General features: G+C 38.7%; 1 pseudogene; it reads left to right on the forward strand.

The window, feature by feature from the left end:
• Positions 1-20,834: 20,834 nt before the first annotated feature.
• LOC129904349 (5S ribosomal RNA) lies at positions 20,835-20,955 on the forward strand (annotated as a pseudogene).
• Positions 20,956-24,413: the final 3,458 nt, after the last annotated feature.

The following is a 24,413-nucleotide window of genomic DNA, read 5'->3' on the forward strand; positions in this document are numbered from 1 at the left end:
ATTTTTATGAATATGTTATGAAATCATGATTTGTTAAAGGAGCTATTCTTATGATGTTTCAAGTATGTTATGATAATTTTGGTATTACTAGACTCTTACCATTTTTGAAGTTTATGATATGTTATGTATGATATTCTGTTGAGTGTTTACTTAGCACCAAGAAGAGTTTGGGATGGAGGCATTTCCTTTAGTAGAGGTCGGGTCTCTAGAAATAATCCGCTAGCCCCATAACTACATGCAGCCATAGGATTTTGCCTTAATTGGCCTTAGCTAGTGGATCCACATATAGCTCATGTTTATGGTCTTGACCTGGAAAGTAGGAAAACCTTTTTTTGGTGTGGGGAAGACAACAAACTCCATGTTATAGCTCACATAGTTTATGTCAATTAAGGTATCTCTCACTTATGTTATGTTAAGCTTATTATTTTGTTACGAATATTGCATTGACCATGTTTTATCTCTTTAACAATGTTTGAAAGGTTTAAGTCAGGTTGTAAATTGGTAATTGTATTATCATGTTTTATCTAATGCATTGTATATTCTCAATACTCAGTATATTACATAGTACTGACCATATACTTCTTTTAGCTATATTATTTTTTAATAGAGGTCACGAGGCTCGCCATATGGCTTGAAGTTAGTATTGGATCCTATCTATGTTGCACTATTTGGTGAGTAGTCATGGTTCGAGAGAATAAACAATTTATGAGTCCCTTATGTCTTTTTTTCAATTTTCATACTTCATTTAGTTTTAGTATATTTTGTGAGCAAGGGCTTGTCCTATGCCACACATATGATACTAGAGGCTATGTCAGACTAGTATGATTTCCTTTTAACAGTCTTTATACTCAGATTTTCTCCCTTGAGATTGCTATGATGATATTGTTGTTGAGACTTATCTTCCACTTTCAATTTACCTTGATTTATCATGTTTATGCTAACAGGAACTTTTAGGATTTTTTGGGATCCTATTCACCGTGTCACTTCTATGGTGTACGTCATTAGTATTTGTTAGTATAAATGCACTCACTAATGATGGTTCATGTATAGATGACCTTTTCTGGAAGAAAGATCAATTTTCATTACCACGTTTCAACTAATTGGGCTCATGACCCACTGACTCCCCCTTCTTATTATGAGGTTTTTCTCTATCCCTCTTCTTATCTTTGTACTGTTGGGCATATACCATGATCCTGGATATATCAACATCAAAAATCAAAAGTTTCACTTTATATTCCATTTAAACATGTTTGCCCAATCTAGAGAAAAACTTCCTCATTCTACACCTCATATTCAGAACCATCTTCGTAGAATCAGAGGACAATTGGATGAATTTGAGACTGTACTCTTCACACTCTACCCTTCCTACTTCATGTTAACAAACTCTTCTACCTTCGACTCCTTTCGATCTTAGGGAAAAAGTGGTTCTGAAATACTTTCTAGAACTTATTCCATGCAACTATTTCAACATCCTTACCATGACTTTCCTCCCACTGATTGTACAAGATGTCTTTTACATCCCTGAGTTGATACACAGTAGGTTCAACTCCTTATGTATCGCTAATATACATTTCCTTAAGAATCTTCCATATTTTATTAATGAAATTCTGAGTATCCTCTTCTACCTTAGACTCTATGCACATTGGTGATTTCATCCTCACATCCTTGATCCTTGTCGCAGCTAATGACTTTTGGGGACTGCAACTATTGACTTAAGTGCCTAACATCCAGACTGAGCAACAACCAACTGAGTGAGAATCGATATACCTTCCTTAAGATCTTCCTCTAAGGTGAGAGGAGGCGTAGGAGCAGTGTTCTGTGGCTCCCTTGTAGTGCTAGAAGGCACACCTTGAGCTCCAATACTAGTGCCATCATGTGAAGGGCGATTCCCATTCCTTGTTTGCATTCTTAATATTGAAGGGATAGTTCTCAAACTTTAGTGGTGGAAACATTTCTCTAGTTGGCATTATTCTTTGGAGGCCTGATCAGAAAATGCATGAATGCACGATGTGGTGCACTTTACATAAATAAGAAGGACTATACTAGACATAGCTTCAGATATATCCTAGGACACTTGAATTATGTGATCTCATACCAAGTTTTTCATGCCCTGAGTCTATACCTTAGGCATGGATGACACTCAAAGAGCATTGCAGTATCTACAGAACCCTTAGCCTTATTGACTACTAAGCAGAAGATTAAACATAAGCGTGGAATGCTTAATGAATGAGAACTTATGTCATATAATGAATAACTTATGCAACTGTCTGAAAATACTCAATGATTTACGTTGCACTATTTGGTGAGTAGTCATGGTTCGAGAGAATGAACACTTTATGAGCTGCTTATGTCTTTTTTTTAATATTTAGACTTTATTTAGTGTTAGTAAATTTTGTGAGCAAGGGCTTATCCTATGCCACACATGTGATACTAGAGGCTATGTCAGACTAGTATGATTTCCTTTTAACAGTCTTTATACTCAAATTTTCTCTCTTGAGATTGTTGTGGTGATATTGTTGTTGAGACTTATATTCCACTTTCAATTTACCTTGATTTATCATGCTTATGCTAACAGGATTTTTTAGGATCTTTTGGGATCCTATTCACCATGTCATGTCTATGGTGTACGTCATTAGTATTTGTTAGATATCATGACCCAACTCCGTAGGCCGTGACTTGGATCCGACCTGGATCCCCGTATATATACCTATCAGCTATAGTCAAGTTGAACTCTGAATAACGTGATGCTACACAGAAAAACCCCCAATGGGTCAAAATCTTTTTCATGTACATGTAGCCTCTTTTCTTCGTACCATATCATGAAAGGGCATACGAGCCGACAAGGCTGCCACAACATCAAAATATTAACAACACGTCGTATAGGCACAATTGAGACAACTTCCACTTAATCCACATACACGTGACTATAGACCTCTAAGAATAGTAACATCAACATATGGCGAGATAGGTCCCCCGCCGTATCCCTGAATAAATATACATATATATTAGAAGATCAGCACCAAAAGCTAGACTCTAGAACAATGAAGCACTTCCAACATAGTTCAGTGGAAATCCTAAGCTGGCGGATCCCCAAAATGAATATCTATACTTGCGGGTATGAAACGCAACCCCTAAAGAAATGGGGTTAGTACGATACATGTACTGAGTATATAAAGCATAACACAGCATAAACGAAATTACAACAGAATTAGGGATGCAGGAAACAAGTATAACATTTAATAAATCACTACACCTACATCTTATAAAATAAGGGCATGGAATTATCCTACCATATCGTACCCGACTCACTGTGGGACTCGGTGTCACAATGGTTTCATTATGTTATCATATGCATATATATGTCGTACTCGTCCATCTAGTGAGAGACTCAATAAATAATCATACTATCATAATAATCATACCATCATATATCGTACCCGACCCTTTATGAGACTCGGTTATACCCTACCCTTTACGAGACTCAGTGAATGCTCATATCATCATGTATCATACCCGACCCTTTATAGGACTCGATCATACCTGTCCGTTCATGGGACTCGGTGAATAATCATGTCATCATATATCGTACCCATCTCTTTATGGGACTCAGTCATACCTGGCCCTTTATGGGACTCGGTGGAAGATGTATTAACAGCATGCACGAGTAAAGTAGTGAGTCACTATATGTAATTAGCTCATCATTTGAGACTAGGTATAACAATCGTCATGAACTATCATTTGAGGATCAAAATGATTATCATCTCAAGTATCTTCTAAATGCCATTAAGGGCCATATCAAACGGAGTCTTAGGAATTATAGACTTGCATCAACATAATGCTACACAACTTATGCAATCAGAGACATTTATCATCACAGGTTCTTTAGAAATATGAGCTTACGTGCTCAGTCACTACTCAACATATAGAAGACTCGAGGGTAGTAGTTCAACTACTTTAGGACTTCTAGCATTCAGGAGCAAACACGAGTCATGAGCTATATCCGAAACTTATGAATGGAACTCCCTCCAAACTCATATCATATATCAATTCACTTAAATTTAAGACATTCCAAAAGAAAGGAGAGATAGTCTTTACGTATGCTGCTTTTCAACACATAGAAGACTTAAAAGGAAACAACTCAACTATTGTAAGAGTTTTCATATCAAGCAGTGGATAAGAATTATGAATTATACTCAGGGTTCTATGAATGGAATTACCCCCATATTACATATATCCATCACTTATGGCTAAGACATGCCAAGAAAAAATAAGGGTAGCTTTACATAGTCATCACTTCCCAACGTATGGAAGGCTTAAGAAGCCCTAGTTCACTTACTGTAAAAGTGCTTTCATCAAAGAGTAGATAAGAACTGTGAATCACGCTTGGCATTTATGAGTAGATTTACCCTCAAGATTATATCATTCATTACTTAACTTGAAGACATGCCAAAATAAAGGAAGAGATAAGCTTTACATACACTACTTTTCAGCATATAGAAGACTTGAGGAATAAGAGCTTAACTACTTTAAGAGTCTTAACATTCAGAAGTGAACACAAATTATGAATCACGAATAATGTTCAGAGATCATGAATAGAATTACCCGAGGCTTCATACAAATATCATTTGTCACTTAAATCTAAGACATGCCCAAAAGAAAAGAGAGACAGGCTTTACATACCTTTTATGGATTAATCGCATTCAAGCTCGCTTCGGTACTCCTTTAACCTATTTAACATGAAAGTAATACTAATGTTAGTGACTTTATACTTTACAGCTCCTAAATCCACAAACAATCACCCATAGGAATCAATTCCTTATCCGCCTTTCTCGACTAGTCTCGACTAGTCTTTTAGTTAGTTAAAGAGTTAATGGAAATCAGGCAGCACCTCCCCTATAACATGCCCTATATGAATTTCCAATTACATCCCTAATAACTAAATCCAACCAACAACAACATCCTTCAGCATATATAAAATCAATTCACATCAACATTACACAATACAAACTCCAACCAACTCGCTCAAAATTGCGATATCCAAAATAGGGTTTCTAGTCTCTATTTTGTAAAACCTTTAACCATACGTAATGGAGGGTTATGTGGATGAAACCAGAAGCACCCAAAACTATTTTAGAACATTTTATATCCATGAAACACACAATAACACCACCTACAGCCGCAGCACCATAAGCACAACACCTTACTCGACTATAATTTAACTATAACGACTCCAATTTAGATTGTTTCCAACGTCAGGTATATTTAGGGATTTTTCATATATCCAGCCACATAAAATCTGTTTAATACACTCCATAACAATACCATAAAATCCAAATTAAAATGAACGGACTTATCTTATCCAAAACTTGTCAAGACTAGCCTTGGAAGTTTCTTAGCGCGCTGGAAATTAGCAGACTGTTTGGGGCTGTTTGTTATCCCTTCGGTGCTGCTCCAAACCATAAATTTACATTAATAACACCTTCATTTAATTTTTGTATACCCTAGATAATTATTTCACGGAAAGAAAGTCGGAGGCTTACCTCAAAATGGCCAAACCCGTAGCCTTCCTCTAGCTTTCTACGTTTTTCTCTCCTTCTTTCTCTTTCTTTTTTTGTTGTTATAAGGAATAATAAAGACTTATTCAGAACCATACACACACATATATATATATATATATATATATGAAGGTACACATGGAATCCCCCTAGTGGTGACATATGTTATCCCTGTAGGGCGCCACCCCATGCCATGTAGCCAATCATACACTGCCATATGGAAGCGTGGGGTCCACCTCAAGTAGGTGTGTCACCTACTTGGTCCAAGTAGGTGCATCACCTGCTTGCTTCCGAGTAGGTGCTACGCCTCCTTCTTCCGCTTATGTGGGTTCGTAATCTCATCTCACTTTAAAATCCTATGTAATCCTTGCTACACAAGCTCAATATGTACACCAGTAGCTTAAGTATGTAAGATGTCCATGTTGGTAGCTTACGCAAGTAAGTTGAGTCCCACAACCTGTTATTTTGGCCCCCAACTTGTTTCAAATCCTTATAACCCTATCTCCAACCTTCCCACTTATGGCGCATCACATCCTCCCTTCCTTAGAATTATTTGATAACATTATAGATGATCTTGGTCACGTGGCCACCTTTAAGAAGTTTAAGAAAGATTTTTGAAGTACAAAAGTATGGGGCATAACATTAGTGCAGGTGCACTCATTGATGATGGTTCATGTCCAGATGACCTCTTCTGGAAGAAAGACCAATTTTCATTACCACTTTTCAACTAATTGGGCTCATGACCCACTGACTCCTCCTTCTTATTATGATCTTTTTCTCTATCCCTCTTCTTATCTTCCTACTGTTAGGCATATACCATGATCCTGGATATATCCATCTCGAAAATCAAAAGTTTCACTTTATATTCAATTTAAACATGTTTGCCCAATCCAGAGACAAACTTCCTCATTCTACACCTTATATTCGGAATCATCTTTGTAGCATCAAAGGACAATTGGATGAATTTGAGATTGTACTCTTTCACACTCAACCCTTCCTACTTCATGTTAACAAACCCTTCTACCTTTGACTCCATTCAATCTTAGGGAAAAAAGTGGTTCTGAAATACTTTCTAGAACTCATTCCATGAAACTATTTCAACATCCTTACCATGACTCTCCTCCCACTGATTGTACCAGATGTTTGTTACATCCTTGAGTTGATACACAATAGGTTCAACTCCTTATGTATCACTAATATACATTTCCTTAAGAATCTTCCATATTTTATCAATGAAATTCTAAGTATCCTCTTCTACCTTGGACCCTATGTACACTGGTGATTTAATCCTCACATCCCTGATGCTTGTCGAAGCTGATGACTCTTGGGGACTGCAACTAGTGACTTGAGTGCCTAACATCCTGACTGAGCATTCACCAACTGAGTGAGCATCGAAATAACTTCCCTAAAATCTGGCTCTAAGGTGAGGGGAGGCTTAGGAGCAGTGTTCTGTGGCTCCCTTGTAGTGCTAGAAGGTACACCTTGAGCTCCAATACTAGTGCCATTATGTGAAGGGCGATTCCCATTCCTGGTTTCCATTCTTAATGTTGAAGGGATAGTTCTCGAACTTTAGTGGTTGAAACATTTCTCTAGTTGGCACTATTCTTTAGAGGCCTGATCAGAAAATGCGTGCATACACGATGTGGTGCACTTCACATAAATTAGAAGGACTATACTAGACATAGATTCATATATATCCTAGGAAACGTGAACTATGTGATGTAATACCAAGTTTGTCATGCCTTGAGTCTACATCCTAGGCATGGATGAAACTCAAAAAGCATTATAGTTTCCAGAGAACCCATAGCCTTATTGACTACTAAGAGGAAGACTAAACATAAGCATGGAAGCTTTAATTAATGAGAAATTAAACCATATAATGAATAACTTATGCAACTTTCTGAAAATACTCAATGATATAGGTGATAAAATGTTTAAACGTCTAAAAAATTGAAGTCTGAATTGACTCACTATAATGCCTATGAAGCCTCTATTATTTTAAGATAGGTGTTGGGACAAGACCCACAACTACCTAATAAAAGACTAGAATCTACTAATAGTGAAAAATATGATAAATAGAGCCCTTAAAAAGTTAGAAGGTCTCATTAAAGGCTAATGAAAGATGATCTCAACGGAGCGCATATTGATAATCCTGAGCACCTGTATCAGCATCATAAAAGATGCAGCATTGAATGACGTCAATACTTGGAATGTAGTATGTAATAAAGTTGAATGAAAAAACAACTTAACTATATACTCATGCTGAAAGGAATATTGAAAGTAACTTGATTGAAAGTAAAGCATGCAAGTGTAGTGAAAACATCAAAGCTTTACAACTAAAAGAATGCACTGAATAACTTTCTAAAATAGTAATTTACTTTTATTGGGGAGTTTTTATAACCAAAAACCATCACCATGAACCTCTGATGATACAACATCTAGAACACATTTATAGAGCCATCCTATATTATGCCAAAGTATAGGACAACAAAACTAAACTTATGAATCCATCTATAAAGCCCTTATAAGGGGTTGGGTGAGAAGTTGCTCGAAGTAATAGTACTACACTATCTATTTTGTGGCATAGGTTATGAGGTTTGAGAAGTTTCCCGAACCAACAATACGATCCTATCAAAATCGATGCTCAATACTAGTCCCAAAACATGCAATAATGCTTATAATATCTGTGTTGAGTTTTGTCATGACCCGACCTAGGGCCTAGTCATAACACGACGATTGAAACCCTGAAGGGCTCCAACCAAGCCTCTTGTACATATCATAAGCATACATAAGGTAAAGCAAAAGCGGAAATATCATAAGAGAGTCTAAATAATGAATAGTAAATGAAGAATGTTACATGACAACATAGACTCAAAATATTTGTCCAACTAGATGCCTCTACACAGGAGACTGAGCGGGGGCTAAGATATATCCCTAGATCACCCTCAATATGGAATATAAGAAAAGTCTTTGAAATAATAACCAACTCGATGACTACTCCCCGATAAATGAGGACTCACCACAAACACCGCCGGATAGAAAAGCTTAACTAGCCACATAGATGAGTATAATCTTCAACCTCAACCCCTATATTATGAGACAGTGTAGGCAAAAAGTATGCATTAGTACGTTGGAATGTACTAAATATGAGGGCGTGACATACAACATAAATCATAGAATGCAATGATCAAGTAAAACACATGATAAGATGAGATAAGTAAAGTCATGAGAAAATCATATTGACCAAAGCATTTGAAAAACATAATTTAAAATCATAGCATACATAAGAGATCATACATAAGTGAGATAGGAACCTCAACTGACAATAAAACCATGCGAGCTATAACATGGAATCCCAATGTTACCCTTACATCAAAGGAAAAGGGGAGACTACTTGCCAATGTAGACTCCTACATGCCTAAGTGGATCCACTAAGCAGTTATGTGAACCGGGTACTCACCCCTAGTTCTTAGAATCGGGTACTCACCTCCAAGCCTTAATATTTTGGGTACTCACCTCTTAGAGATTTAGGTATTTGCCTCTAATCCCTTTATACCTATGGTGGCACGTAGTTATGTAATAAGAGACTTTATATAAGGACCCCATATTTTGAGTCCCCACCTCAAGTCCACATTCGGTGCTAAGTCAAATCACACGGAATACATACATAGCATAGAAATCATAATGACATATGTCATAGTTATGATCATAGGTTTGAAATCATAGAGTACCTCATTTTCATAACATTAGTGCAATGTGGGTATTGTCCTTCCACATTGCAAATCATACATACATAGACATGATACACACTTGAAAATTAGGGTAAAACTTGGATGCATAATCAATTTGAATGAGATTCATAATAATACCTTTGAAATCATTAAATAAAAACTTTCATAGAATATAACTTAAAATTTCATGATCATAGCTTATACTTGAAATTAGGGTAAGACATGAATCCATGATCAATTGACTTGAAAATCATGAAATAGACTTGATAACATGCATGATCATAAACTTTATATCAGCCCATACATAATTCATATAGATAATATCATTAGGAAATATAATTCAAAATACTCATAATTTACATCATGAACCCTAGAAATCAAAATAGGAGTATTCATGGAGAAACTCTTCAATTTAATGCAATAACAATCAATTTATATCAAAATAGACTCACGATCATAATTTGAATTAAAATTCATGCAATAGGAGTAGAGATAAAAAAATCCATAAAATATCAAACTTTAATTTGATAGAAAAACCTTGAGAAATTGATTGGGCTTTATGGATGAAAGAATCCATGAATCAATACCCATATACCTTAAGTGAGAACACCAATTAATTTGGAAGAACTTAAGAGTTTTGATGGAGAGCTTGAGTGAATTTACTTGAAGTCTTCAATAGAGCCCTTAAGAGACTTTGTAGGGAGATAAATGTTTGAGTAGGTAAATTGTAGAAGAATGAATAGAATTAGAGGTGCAGGTTAATTTATAGAGTTGAATTAGGTCCTAAAATAGTTTAGGTTAATTAGCTAACAATTTGGAAAAAGTCTAAAATGCCCTTACTAAAAATCAACTCAGCCAGAAAATCCTTGCCAGGTCCGCGACAAGTCTGCGTTGCAGACCTTTTTATTTAGTGCAGTTTCTTGAGAAATTTATCTTTCGATGTATGGGTCCTAAAAATCCACCTAAACTATTTTCCAACAAGTTTTGACCTACTGATCGATATTCCGAACTTGGATTTTCCAAAAAGATTAAGGATGATGCATTACCTGAGCGACCTAATCTCAAGGCATTCTTAAGGCACTTATGAGCATATTGAGGGATGTTACAAGTTTATTCTCAAAATACTTTTTAAAGCATATATAGAGCTTTACCTTAACTGAATGAAACTTCTTCTGAAACAATTAATGCTTTCTTTTAAATATCCATGCTTTTCTTATTACAAAATAATGTATTTGGAACCTTTCAAGTTTACTTAAAACTCATCTCAATGATAATGTAAAAACTCTTAAACTTTAATTCAGAAAACCATGCATAATGAATAGCAATGCAAAATCCATCGAAACAATTCTTAGATAAATAGGGTTCATGTGAGAAAAAAGTATGAACAATAATTCAAGGATAAGAATTACATGAAGAAACACAATCTCAATGAAATACTTAGAATTTAATGAAAAGGAATCAAGACCCATTTGAAAATTCAAAAAACACTTAGGTTGTTAGAACCCTAGGTTAAACACTTAGTCCATCACTATGAATATACTTGGAAGAACTAAGTTCTTGAAGAAACTTCAAGAAGACATTTGAACCCCTAACTTTCTCCTCTTGAATGCTTTGTCTAACTCTTGAAGAATGATTATGGGAGTATTAGGGTCGAACTAGACTATAAAGACCCTAATTGTATCACAAGACGTCAAGGTTTAGTGTCATGACCCAATTTTTCAAGTCATGATGGAGCCTACTACAACCCACCAGTAGGCAAGCCAACCCATATCCCAGAACTGCGAGTAATGGGATGTCAGAGTAGAAGACTAGCAATACAATTTAAAATAGTAAATAAATAATAGGAGCAAACATGAATGGCAGAAGCAACTAAATATACACAACCAAAAAGATCCCTCCCAGAACTTAGAAGTCACATGTACAGAGCTACTAGTAAAGAGTACAAGTCCCAAAAGAGGACCACAAAAATAGAGCTGCCTCAAAAATAAAAAGATAGGCAAAATATATATACAAAAGGAGACGGGTAAATCTAGGACGCAATCTTCTCACCCTCGCCTCCGATCACGACCACAGCTGGCTCAAATCAACGTCGATAGCTAGTACTCGGACCAGTATTATAAAAATAGATGCAAAATGTATTATGAGTACCAAACCAATAGGTACCTAGTAGGCATCATTGGCCAACTGAGCAAGATAAACAAAAGTAAACTGAAATGCTAGTAAAAGATCACAACCAAATATAGGTCAAGAAGTAAATGTAGGTATGTACACAAGCGTATTAGCAAACAAAGAGATAGAATCTAACTAACTCTGCTGGGCTCCCATAAGCCTGACGGGTAACCTCGTGCACAAATAAAGAGTAACCACCTACACAGACTCCCATAATCCCGACAGATACAAGAATAGCTGAAAGAAAATGAATGGAATCAAAAAGACTTCAATAATATCACCATTTTCCAGACATGAACCAAACCATTTCGAAACTCTAACACCTCAACCCATAGCTGAGAGTCGATAAAGACTTATATCAAATATTCATAAAGGAATCAAGAATTTAACCATGTGCAAGCTGCACCACGGATTGCAATCGGGTAACCCACTTTCAAAATTCCAAAATTAACCCCAAAAATTGGTTCTAAACATCTCCCCAAGATGACAAATAAATTTGATAAATAGTATGGGGTTGGGAAACTACGCAAGTCGGGCATGCACGAAAATTCTCCTAATTTGAACTAAGAAGGTGAAAGAAAGAAGCAACTTTGGTTAGCTATTTCTTACAAATGACACCATCCACACCCAAAACAAACATACCACAATATTCCTTACAAAAAATCCCACAATCTAGCCTAAAAATTCACTAAAAAGTAGTTAAATTAGACAAGTTACAATTCTTCAAAGTTCAACAAAACATCACTCCGAAAATCACTGGAACAGTAGCTAATGATGAATTCTTACTTACACGAAGTTTCCCCTCACGTTTTCGAGCTCACCACTAGATTTCCCATGAAAATCTCTTCAATTTTGAACTTTGGACGCCTAAATTTAGCTTGAAATGAAGAAAATATAGATGTTTGAAGTTGAAAAAGTGAGATAAAAATTGTCCTTAGTATTTATTAAAAGAACTGAACATTGGCCTTCGCGAACGTGGCTACAGTGCTCTGCGAACCTGGAGGTTAAGAAACTTCACCTTCTCAAACACCGCCAGAGGCCTGTGATTGTAGAGGTAAAAGTCCCACACCTCTATGAATGCGGCTAAGGTTCCACGAATGCGGAGTTTAATTTCATAGACCTCTGTAAATGCATTAGGGGCTCACGGTCGTGGAGATCAATTTGTACTGCACCAGATATCAGCTAAAAGCTCAATTTTCACCAATTAAATACTCTGATGGGGTGCTCAAAATTCATTTGGAATCCCATGCATACAAAGAATATATGCTACCCCACTAAATTCGATATTCCGGACTTAATGGCATAGTAGAAATTTCCATACGAGGTCGTTACGACTAAAAGTGGGTCCCATACCTAGGGCCATTTTGAGCCAAATTCCATAATGGGCGTTAGGATTAGACTGGAAGCCTCGGAAAGCACATGAAGGGTTGTTCCAGATAAAACTCGATATTCCAGAACTGTCCATGCTGTCAGAATTTTTATTCGAGCACATTTTCCAAGAATGTTGACAAAAGTGAACTGTGAGCCAAATTTCTTAAGCAAAAATGCCAAATGGTCCTCAACTCATACTAATTGCCTTGGTACTCTTGCCGACTATGCTACTAGCTTAATTTGGCCACTACGGACCTGAAGTTATGACCGAATTCAACTTTTCAAGTTATAAAAGTTCTAAAACAAGGAAACGGGCCTAAACCCTAAATGAACAACCAGAAAAACCAAACAGTTAGTGCCAGCAAGTCATGAATGACTTGGGGTTTCTATAGAAATACTCTAAATGACAAAATGAATGCTTAAGTTCAAAATTGACTTGGAGGATCATTATAATATCCACTACTAAAAAGAATTTTCATCCGCGAAAGTAAGAATCAAAAAGTACCTAAATGATGCCGCCAATGGACCTTAACTATAAGAATGGCTCTGGAACACAACTGTCTCATATCTCTGGCCAAAATAGAAACTGGCTCCTCAATATAGCTTAAACGATCATTCAAGTCAACCGTGTCATACTAAATCATATGAGACTTGTGTGGAACATATCGGCGCAACATCGAAACATGGAAAACTAGATGAATAGTTGAAAAGGCCGAGGGCAAAGCTAACTCTTATCCAACCTCACCAACTATCCTCAATATCTCAAAAGGATAAATAATCTGTGGTTAAGCTTGCATCGCCTCCCAAATCTCATCACGCCCTTCATGGGAAATATACGTAGGAATACTCTGTCACCCATGACAAATCTCAATGGCTAATGCCTACGATCCACATAAATTCAGTATCTACTCTAAGCTGTCGTAAGCCTATCTTGAATCACCCTCACATGATCTAAGGCCTCCTATATCAAGTATGTACCACGTGTCCTGGGCTCCTTAAACTCAAAAAAAACAACTAGAAAGAGAGAACGCCTACCATATAAGGCCTCGAATGGGGCCATCTGAGTACTAGAGTTGTAGATGTTGTTGTACAAAAACTCTGCCAAGGGCAAAAATTGATTCCACTAACCCCCAAAATCCATTACACAAGCCCACAACATGTCCTCGAGAATGTGTATAGTTTACTCCGACTAACTATTATCCTGAGGGTGGAAATTTTTGCTAAGGTCGACACGGGTACCCAACTCCTCCTGAAAGGTCCTCCAAAAGCTAGAGGTAAACTATGAGGCCCGGTCTGAGATGATAGAAATAGGCCCACCATAAAGGCAAAGTATCTCCTGAATGTAAATACGGGCCAACCTCTCAATACTGTAGGTTGTATGAATGGTAAGAAAGTGTGATGACTTGGTCAATCGATCCACGATGACCATAACACTATCAAGACCACGAGAAATGTGAGGCAAGCACATAATGAAATCTATGATGATCCACTACCATTTTTACTCGAGAATGGGTGATCTCTGAAGGTCGCCACCCAACCTCAAATTCTCAGCCTTAACCTGCTGCCAACTCAAATAACACGACACATAATCAATGATATCTCTTCTCATGTCGCTCTACTAGTAATACTGCCTCAAGTCGCGATACATCTTAATGGGGTGCCCTAGTGGATAAAATATCTAGAGTTATGGGTCTCGCTAAAGATCATCTGAATCAAGCCCCCAACTCTTAAAACCCAAATTGGACCACCAAATCTCAAATCCCCATCTGAATCTAAGATAGCCAGGCTGGCATCACCTCCCAAAATCCAATCTCGAAGTGTAACAAAATCCTCATCCTCAGACTGATGGTTGCAAATCTAGTCCAATAGAGATGACCGAGCTCCCACATAAGCTAGCATACACTGAGAATCAGAGATATCAAGCTGAATTATTCAGTTAGATAAGGACTGGATATCCAAAGCTAATGGTTGCTCTACAGTAGTAAGGACGGCTAGACTACCCATATTTACCACCTTCCAACTAAATGTGTGTGTTACTACATTCGCCTTGACCGGATGGTAGAGAATAGAGAGGTCATAGTCATTCAGGAGCTCAATTCAGCGACATTGTCCTAAATTAAGGTCCCTCAGGTTCATAATGAACTAAAGGTTCCTTTGATCACCATAAATCCCACATCGAACTCCATATAGGTAGTGCCTCTAGATCTTAAGCACAAAAACTATCATCGCCAACTCTAAGTCATAGGTAAGGTAGTTAGGCTCATACAACTTAAGTTGTCTTGATGCATAAGCAATAAATCAGCCCCGCTACATTAGTACACAACCTAAACTAATGCCAGATGCATCACAATAAGCAGTGAATCCCTCACCCTCAACTACAACATTCTATGTATGAGTGGTGCTAACCACTCCTTGAGCCTCAGAAAGCCCTTTGCACACTCCTCCAACCATACAAATGGGACATCCTGGCAAGTCAACTGAGTTAGAGTATCCACTATAGTAGAAAAACCCTCAACAAAACTCCTGTAGTACCCCACTAATCCAACGAAGCTATAAATCACATTCACAGAGGTGGGCCCAGTCTAATCACAAATAGCCTCAATCTTTGACTGATCTACCACTATGCCATCCTTGGATACTATGTGCCTCAAGAACTCTACGACACAAGCCAAAACACACACTTTGAAAACTTAGCATAAAGCCGTTGATCTCTCAAAGCTTGGAGCACTACTCTTAAATACCACTCATATTTCTCCCAACTCAGCGCATATACAAGAATGTCATCAATAAAGACTATGGCAAATAAGTCCATGTATGGCCTGAACACCCGGGTCATCAAGTCCATAAACACGGCAGTGGCGTTAGTCTACCCACAAGACATCACCAGGAACTCATAATGGCTGTAGCAAGTCCTAAATGCGGTCTTAGGGACATTTGTTATCCTAATCCTCAACTGGTGGTAGCCGAATCTCAAATCAATTTTACAAAAACACCACGACACCTTAAAGCTAGTCGAATTGGTCATCAATCCTAGGCATGAGGTAACAGTTCTTCATCATCACCTTGTAATCAATGTACATCTACATGGTACTATTCTTCTCCTTAACAAATAGGATTGGGGCACCCCAAGGTGATATACTAAGCCGAATGAATCCCTTATTCAAGAGATCCTAAAGCTGAAAACTGAGCTCATTAAGCTCTATAGGGGCCAAATGATACGGTGGGATAGAAATAGGATGAGTACCCAGCTCTACATCAATAGCAAAGTCAATATCATGGTCAGGACGGAGGCTAGGTAGATCGGTAGGAAACACATCTATAAACTCTCGGACTATAGGTAATGAATCGACTATATGTCCCTCCCTAATTATATCTCTAACACAAGCCAAGTATTCCAAACACCCACTGGCCACTAACCTCTAGGCTCGAACAAAAGAGATTATGTTACACCCCATAGTTTTGTATAGTGTAGCATATTTTTGTTAAAAATATTGCGGTGGGATATATGTTATCTATGAGACTCCACCCAAGTAGTAACGGTTGGGAATAGGTTTATAAGAATCTGGAAAGAGTTGGAGGCCGAATAATGAGTCGTGGTACTCTATTTACTTACGTAAGCCACCAACTTGGATGTTGTACATACTTAAACTAGTTGAGTACATACTAAGCTTGCGTAGTACGGATTACATAGGCTCTTAAAATAAGACGAGAGGACAAACCTACGAAAGGGAGCAAAAACTAGTTTCCAAAGTAAAGTGCTGAAAATTTATCACATTTCAGCCTTCTCTCTTCAAAAAAAACTTGAGAGAAAAACCAAGAACAAGAGAGAGTATAGCTACGGGTTTGGTGGCCAAGAAAGGTAAGGCCCGATTTCTTTCCGTGAATTAATTATTTAAGGTATCCTATGGTGATATGACGGTGTTTAAAAACATAAAATTTATCGTTAGGGAAAAGAGGATATTTTGTTCTTGTTAACATACCCGTTTTTGAAGATACCACTGTTAGTAAAATGAGTATAACTCCTTGTGTAAGGCTTCGTTTTAAGTGATTCAAGATGTTTTGGAAAGATATTTCATAGGGATATAACTTTTATTTAGCCTCTAAAACCCAGGTTTTCTTCTATCTGCTCGAAAAAGGGTGGTGAAGCATGGGGGAGCTGCTGCTCAGATTTCATTTTAGAAATTTTACAAGGACTGCCGTTGGTATCTTGGGAATATCTTTTTGTACAAAATTGATGTAGGGGTAATTCAAAATTTTATGCTACCCTAAGATACATGTCTATAAATTTCATTGAGGACACAAATCCTGTTTCCCTCAATTACCCCTTTGAAACTAAGCGACAATACAAGACAGTAAGCTCTCCAAAATTCACATTTTGATAGTTTTGACAAGTTTAATGTAAGGTAAGGTATTTGCTTCTAATTTGAAGTTTATGGTGTTGTCATAGGGTGTATTACACACCTTGTATGATGCTTTAAGTGTAAAAATGTCATAGCAATGTTTAACATTCGAAGCAATCCAAATTGTAGTCGTTATAGTCAAATTGTTGTCGAAGTAAAGTGTTGTTATTGTGAGTTGTTGCTGCAGGGGTGTGATGTGTGGTTGCAGGGACTAAATGTGTTTTAAAGTGGGTTAGGGTGCTGCTAGTTGAAGCCACATGACCCCTCGTTGTGTATAATTAAAGGCGTTACAAAATAAAGGCTAGACGCCCTATTGTGATATCGTAAGTTCTAGGTATAATTCATGACTTGTAGTCACGATTGAACATCAAAGATCTGAAGGTAGTTGAACTATGACTCTCAAGCCTTCTATAGGCTGAATAGTGATGGGATGTGTAAGCTCCTACTCCTGTGGGTTCTTGGGCATACTTTATGATAATGGTTGAGGGATATTTGATATGCTGATGAGTCCTACATGTATGTATATGCATATTACATTATATATGGATCAGGCCGTCGTTCCTCGACGTTGTTATATGATATGCATGTATACGGATTAGGCCGTCGTACCTCGGCACTATTATGTATTATACGGATCGGGCCGTCGTACCTCGACACTGTTATATAAGATATGGATCGGGCCATCGTACCTCGGCATTATCATTATTATGACATGATATAAGGATCGGGCCATCGTTCCTTGGCACGTACTTGCTATATACATGGACCGGGATGTGCGTTCCACAGCACTTATAATACATATGTGCTCCGGAAAGCAGAATAATATAATTGTTACACCAAGTCCCTGAACGGGCTGAGTATGGTACTTGATAATAGTATATATGACTTTGTTTTATAAGATGTAGGTACGGTGAATAGCTAAACATTATACTTTCCCTGTATCCCTGTTTTAACTGTAATTCTTTATATACTGTTACATGATTACATACTCAGTACATATGTCGTACTGACCTCCTTTCCTCGGGGGGGGGGGGGGGGGCTGCATTTCATGCCCGTAGGTACAGACGCGCGCTTTGGGGATCCGCCAGCCTAGGGTTCTACTCGGTAAGTTTGGGAAAAGCTCCACTATGTCGGAGCCTAGCTTTTGGTACTAAACCTCTGATATATATTTGTTTATTCAGGGGTACGGCGGGGGCCCTATCCCGCCTTATGTTATCACTAATACTCTTAGAGGTCTGTAGAAACGTGTGTGGGTTGTGTATACATGCGTGTTTAGTTGTGTCTATATGAATTATATTTTGGGACGTTCCCTTTATCATGGCAGCCCTATCGGCTCGCATATGTATTTAAAACGGGACGACCCTACATGCTACGATAGTCTCACCGGCTTGTAAGTCATGTTGCCTACTGAAATGTTGTGACCCAAACAGGTGACAAGTTTAATTACGGTTTCCAAGAGTGCATGCGGTGTCCAGCTAGGGCACCCAGTTGCAGCCCACGGGGATGGGTCGTGACATAAGTGGTATCAGAGCAGTTCATCCTTAGAGTGTCTACAGATCGTGTCTAGTAGAGGCTTGTTTATCGGTATGTTGTGCACCACATCTATAAATAGGAGGCTACAGGACATTTAGGATGTTGTCTATTTTTTTATCTTACATCGTGCGATAGAGCGATAATATTAAGATGATTCTTTCCTAACGATTTATTCTGTTTACAGTAATGCCTCCAAGGAAAGCAATGGCTGCCCAGAAGGGCAAATTAGTAGCAGGGAAAACTAGTCAGACCCCAAGAGTTACAAAGGCGCGTGCCCAGTGTATGCCGGGGATTACACTCCAGTCGGCAAGTTCTACTACACCATCACTTTTAGAGGAGCATAGAGCAGCAGCAAGCTCTACTACACCGCCACTTCCAGAGGAACATAGGGAAGCTGCAGCTGCAGAAAATGAGACTCCAAAGCCTGAACCTCCAGCCCTACAGCCAGGGCAGGAAGATAGGGCCATGAGAGATGCGGTTCAATTGCTGACTAGGATAGTAGCATGGCAGGCTCGAAGGCATGGGCTAGGAGCCAATGATGTAGATACACATGACAACTTGAGGGTTCGTGACTTCTTAACTTGTAACCCTCCAGAGTTTTATGGGTCGAGACTCGTAGATGACCCATAAGAGTTCATTCGATAGATGCAGCATACGTTAACAGTAATTAGGGCTTCTGAGACTGAGTCTGTTGAATTGGCTACATATCGGCTGCATGACGTAGCCATTAATTGGTATGAGTCTTGGAAACTATCAAGAGGCGAGGATGCTCCTTTAGCAGTCTGGGATGAGTTTGTGAAAGCCTTCCTTAACCACTTTCTACCTCTAAAAATGAAGCGAGCCAGTGTTGATAAATTTTTGTGATTAAGGCAAAATGGCAGGAGCATTAGAGACTATAGCCTTGAGTTTGACTCGTTGGCGAGACATGCGCCCATTATTGTGGCCGATATGGCTGATAGGGTGCATCGCTATGTGATGGGGCTAGATCGCTACTTGATTGATAGTTGTATGGCCATGACTTCTCAGCCAGGCATGGATATTGCTCGAGTATAGGCGTACGTACAAGGGGTGGAGGATCGACACAGAGGGCGACAACCCGATAGAAGTTATGATAGAGGCCAGCATAAGAGAGTTAGGTTGGGTCATTATTTAGGGGAGTTTCAAGGAGACCAGCCTCAGCAGTATAGTAGGTATCCTTCCCAGCAAGCCTAGAGTTCACCCCCACAGTCTATGGGTAGGGGGTTTAATAGCACAGGGTATTCAGAGGTCGGTCAGAGCTCACAGATGAATAGGGATTTGCGTTGGTCGAGTCCACCTTTGCCTCGGTGCTCTCATTGTGGTAGGTCTCACTATGGGGAATGTCATTCTGTTTTGGGTGCTTGTTTCACTTGTGGCCATCAAGGCCATTTAATGAGAGATTGCCCACTTAAGGGTAACCAAGGTAGTGAATCCCAGCCTACTGGGTCAGTTGCTGGTTCTTCGTCTTCGGTTGCTATGCGCCCTATGGGGCAGGGTACTCAGACAATAGTAGGCCGTGGTAGAGGTTGTGGTGGAACTTCTACTTCTAGTGGTCCTTCGAACCGCATCTACGCCTTAGCTAGCAGATAGGATCAGGAGGCGCCACCAGATGTGGTTACAGGTATATTATCAATTTCCTTTCGAAATAAATATGCATTAATATCGGGAGCCCTGTGTGGCTATAATATGATATGATCTGAATATATATATGCGTGCCCTGTGAGGCACTATTGGTATTTTCTGCATGCAGGTTTTTGAGATGGTAAGAAATATAGAGGAAACTCTGCCAAAAGTTTTCAAAAAAAAAGGATACAGGGTTGCAGTATACCTTGTTTGTAATAAGAAGTATGATACTATGGGATAGAACACGAACATGGTATGATATGAATATAATGAGGATCGCTATGAAAATAAGTAAAGCCTAGTAAGAAAGTGGCTAAAGTTAGGATATGGTCAGTGTAATAAAAATATAAGGGTAACTTGGGTGGTGCAGCTTAGCCTACCGGATCAGCTGTTGGGTTATCGTCTTCTTCAGTAGATATGCGCCCCATGGGGCAGGATGCGACCATTCCAGCACTAAGGCACCGGATCCCATCAGAACTCCGAAGTTAAGCGTGCTTGGGCGAGAGTAGCACTGGGATGGGTGGCCTCCTAGGAAGCCCTGCGCGGTTGGAATATGAAATGCTATGAACATATGTATTTGAAAAGTTGAACATAAGCGGATACTGAAATGGATACATCCAAAAGGGGGGAAGTGGATATAGGAGATACAAGCATGGGATGAAACCAACAAACACTATAATGTGTTCAAGTGAATATTTAAATTTCAAGTGAGATCCCATGCTGGAATGAGCCGGCAAAGATCTAAAAGCCACCAATGAACGGATAGAAGCCATGACACCTGAGACAATGCTGAGAATTATTAGTAAGGACCTTACATAGTATGACATCAAAGAATGGATGTGTACAAAGAGGATGAATACGACAAGAGAGTCACAATGAGAATTTAAGGATATTGTAAGAGATATCAAGGCTATACTTGACTAAAGGTTAAAATGTTGGCAACCGAATTATTGGTTACTGATATTGTGACTTACAAGTAACACAAAATAAAGGATAAGAGATCTTTCCTAAGGTAGAATACAAGAAAACTTAAGAATAAGTTAAGAAAAGGAAAGACCGCGAAAAAAATTGAACGCACTTGGTATAGAATTTTTCTTATATCCTTTTAGACCTTGTAAGAGTTAACATTCGAGGACGAATGTTCTAAAGGGGGGAAGTATGTTACACCCTATAGTTTTGTACAGTGTAGCATGTTTTTGTTAAAAATATTACGGCGGGATACATGTTATCTATGAGACTCCACCCAAGTAGTAACGGTTGGGAATAGGTTTATAAGAATCTAGAAAGAGTTGGAGGCCGAATAATGAGTCGTGGTACTCCATTTACTTACGTAATCCACCAACTTGGATGTTGTACATACTTAAACTAGTTGAGTACATACTAAGCTTGCGTAGTACGGATTACATAGTTTCCGAACTTATGAAAGCAAAGCAAGCAGGTGACAAGCAAGTAGGTGACACACCTAGGTGGGACCCACACTGCCACGTGGCAGCATGTGATTGGTGGCATGTAATGACGTGGCTGCCTAAGGTTGTGACACATGTCACCCTTAGAGGATGACACGTGTCACCTTCCAAAAGGATATATATATGTGTAAAGTGCTGAAAATTTATCACATTTCAGCCTTCTCTCTTCAAAAAAAACTTGAGAGAAAAACCAAGAACAAGAGAGAGTATAGCTACGGGTTTGGTGGCCAAGAAAGGTAAGGCCCAATTTTTTCCGTGAATTAATTATTTAAGGTATCCTATGGTGATATGACGGTGTTTAAAAACATAAAATTTATCGTTAGGGAAAAGAGGATATTTTGTTCTTGTTAACAGACCCGTTTTTGAAGATACCACTGTTAGTAAAACGAGTATAACTCCTTGTGTAAGTCTTCATTTCAAGTGATTCAAGATGTTTTGGAAAGATATTTCATAGGGATATAACTTTTATTTAGCCTCTAAAACCCAGTTTTTCTTCTATCTGCTCGAAAAAGGGTGGTGAAGCATGGGGGAGCTGCTGCCCAGATTTCATTTTAGAAATTTTACAAGGACTGCCGTTGGTATCTTGGGAATATCTTTTTGTACAAAATTGATGTAGGGGTAATTCAAAATTTTATACTACCATAAGATACATGTCTATAACTTTCATTGAGGACACAAATCCTATTTCCCTCAATTACCCCTTTGAAACTAAGCGACAATACAAGACAGTAAGCTGTCCAAAATTCACATTTTGATAGTTTTGACAAGTTTAACGTAAGGTAAGGGCTTTGCATCTAATTTGAAGTTTATGGTATTGTCATAGGGTGTATTACGCACCTTGTATGATGCTGTAAGTTTAAAAATGTCATAGCAATGTTTAACATTCGAAGCAATCCAAATTGTAGTCGTTATAGTCAAATTGTTGTCGAAGTAAAGTGTTGTTATTGTGAGTTGTTGATGCAGGGGTGTGATGTGTGGTTGCAGGGCCTAAATGTGTTTTAAAGTGGGTTAGGGTGCTGCTGGTTGAAGCCACATGACCCCTCGTTGTGTATAATTAAAGGCGTTACAAAATAAAGGCTAGACGCCCTATTGTGATATCGTAAGTTCTAGGTATAATTCATGACTTGTAGTCACGATTGAACATCAAAGATCTGAAAGTAGTTGAACTATGACTCTCAAGCCTTCTATAGGCTGAATAGTGATGGGATGTGTAAGCTCCTACTCCTGTGGGTTCTTGGGCATACTTTATTATAATGGTTGAGGGATATTTGATATGCTGATGAGTCCTACATGTATGTATATGCATATTACATTATATATGGATCGGGCCATCATTCCTCGGCATTATTATATGATATGCATGTATAAGGATCGGGCCGTCGTACCTCGACACTGTAATATGAGATATGGATCGGGCCATCGTATCTCGGCATTATCATTATTATGACATGATATAAGGATCGGGCCATCGTTTCTCGGCACGTACTTGCTATATACATGGACCGGGCTGTGCGTTCCACAACACTTATAATACATATGTGCTCCAGATAGCAGAACAATATAATTGTTACACCAAGTCCCTGAACGGGCTAAGTACGGTACGTGATAATAGTATGTGTGACTTTGTTTTATAAGATGTAGGTACGGTGAATAGCTAAACATTACACTTGCCCTGTATCCCTGTTTTAACTGTAATTCCTTATATACTGTTACATGCTTACATACTCAGTACATATGTCGTACTGACCTCCTTTCCTCGGGGGGGGGGGGGGCTGCATTTCATGCCCGCAGGTACAAACGCGCGCTTTGGGGATCCGCCAGCCTAGGGTTCCACTCGGCAAGTTTGGGAAAAGCTCCACTGTGTTGGAGCCTAGCTTTTGGTACTAAACCTCTGATGTATATTTGTTTATTCAGGGGTACGGTGGGGGCTCTGTCCCGCCTTATGTTATCACTAATACTCTTAGAGGTTTGTAGATACGTGTGTGGGTTGTGTATACATGCGTGTTTAGTTGTGTCTGTATGAATTATATTCTGGGACATTCCCTTTATCGTGGCAGCCCTGTCGGCTCGCATATGTATTTAAAACAGGACGACCCTACATGCTATGATAGCCTCGCCGGCTTGTAAGTCGTGTTGCCTACTGAGACGTTGTGACCCAAATAAGTGACAAGTTTAATTACGGTTACCAGAAATGCATATGAGTGTCCAGCTAGGGCACCCAGTCGCAGCCCATGGGGATGGGTCGTGACAGATTACCCCAATCAGCGTGTGGCTTCAAGAGCCTTGCCACACCAACAATGGGATACTAGGCATGGCTAATGTAACAGTCTTGGCATAGCAATCCAAGACCGCATGATGAGGGGATAACCAATCCATGACCAGAATCAAATCAAAATCCACCATGTCAAGTAAAATAAGATCAACTCTAGTGTTACACCCCTAAATAGTCAACGCACAGGATTTAAAGACCTAATCTACTACAAAAGATTCACCTATCAGGGTCAAACAATTCAATGACTTAACTAACGGCTACGTGATCATACTCAG

This window comes from Solanum dulcamara, chromosome 1, assembly GCF_947179165.1.
Source record: "Solanum dulcamara chromosome 1, daSolDulc1.2, whole genome shotgun sequence".
Taxonomy (NCBI): domain Eukaryota; kingdom Viridiplantae; phylum Streptophyta; class Magnoliopsida; order Solanales; family Solanaceae; genus Solanum; species Solanum dulcamara.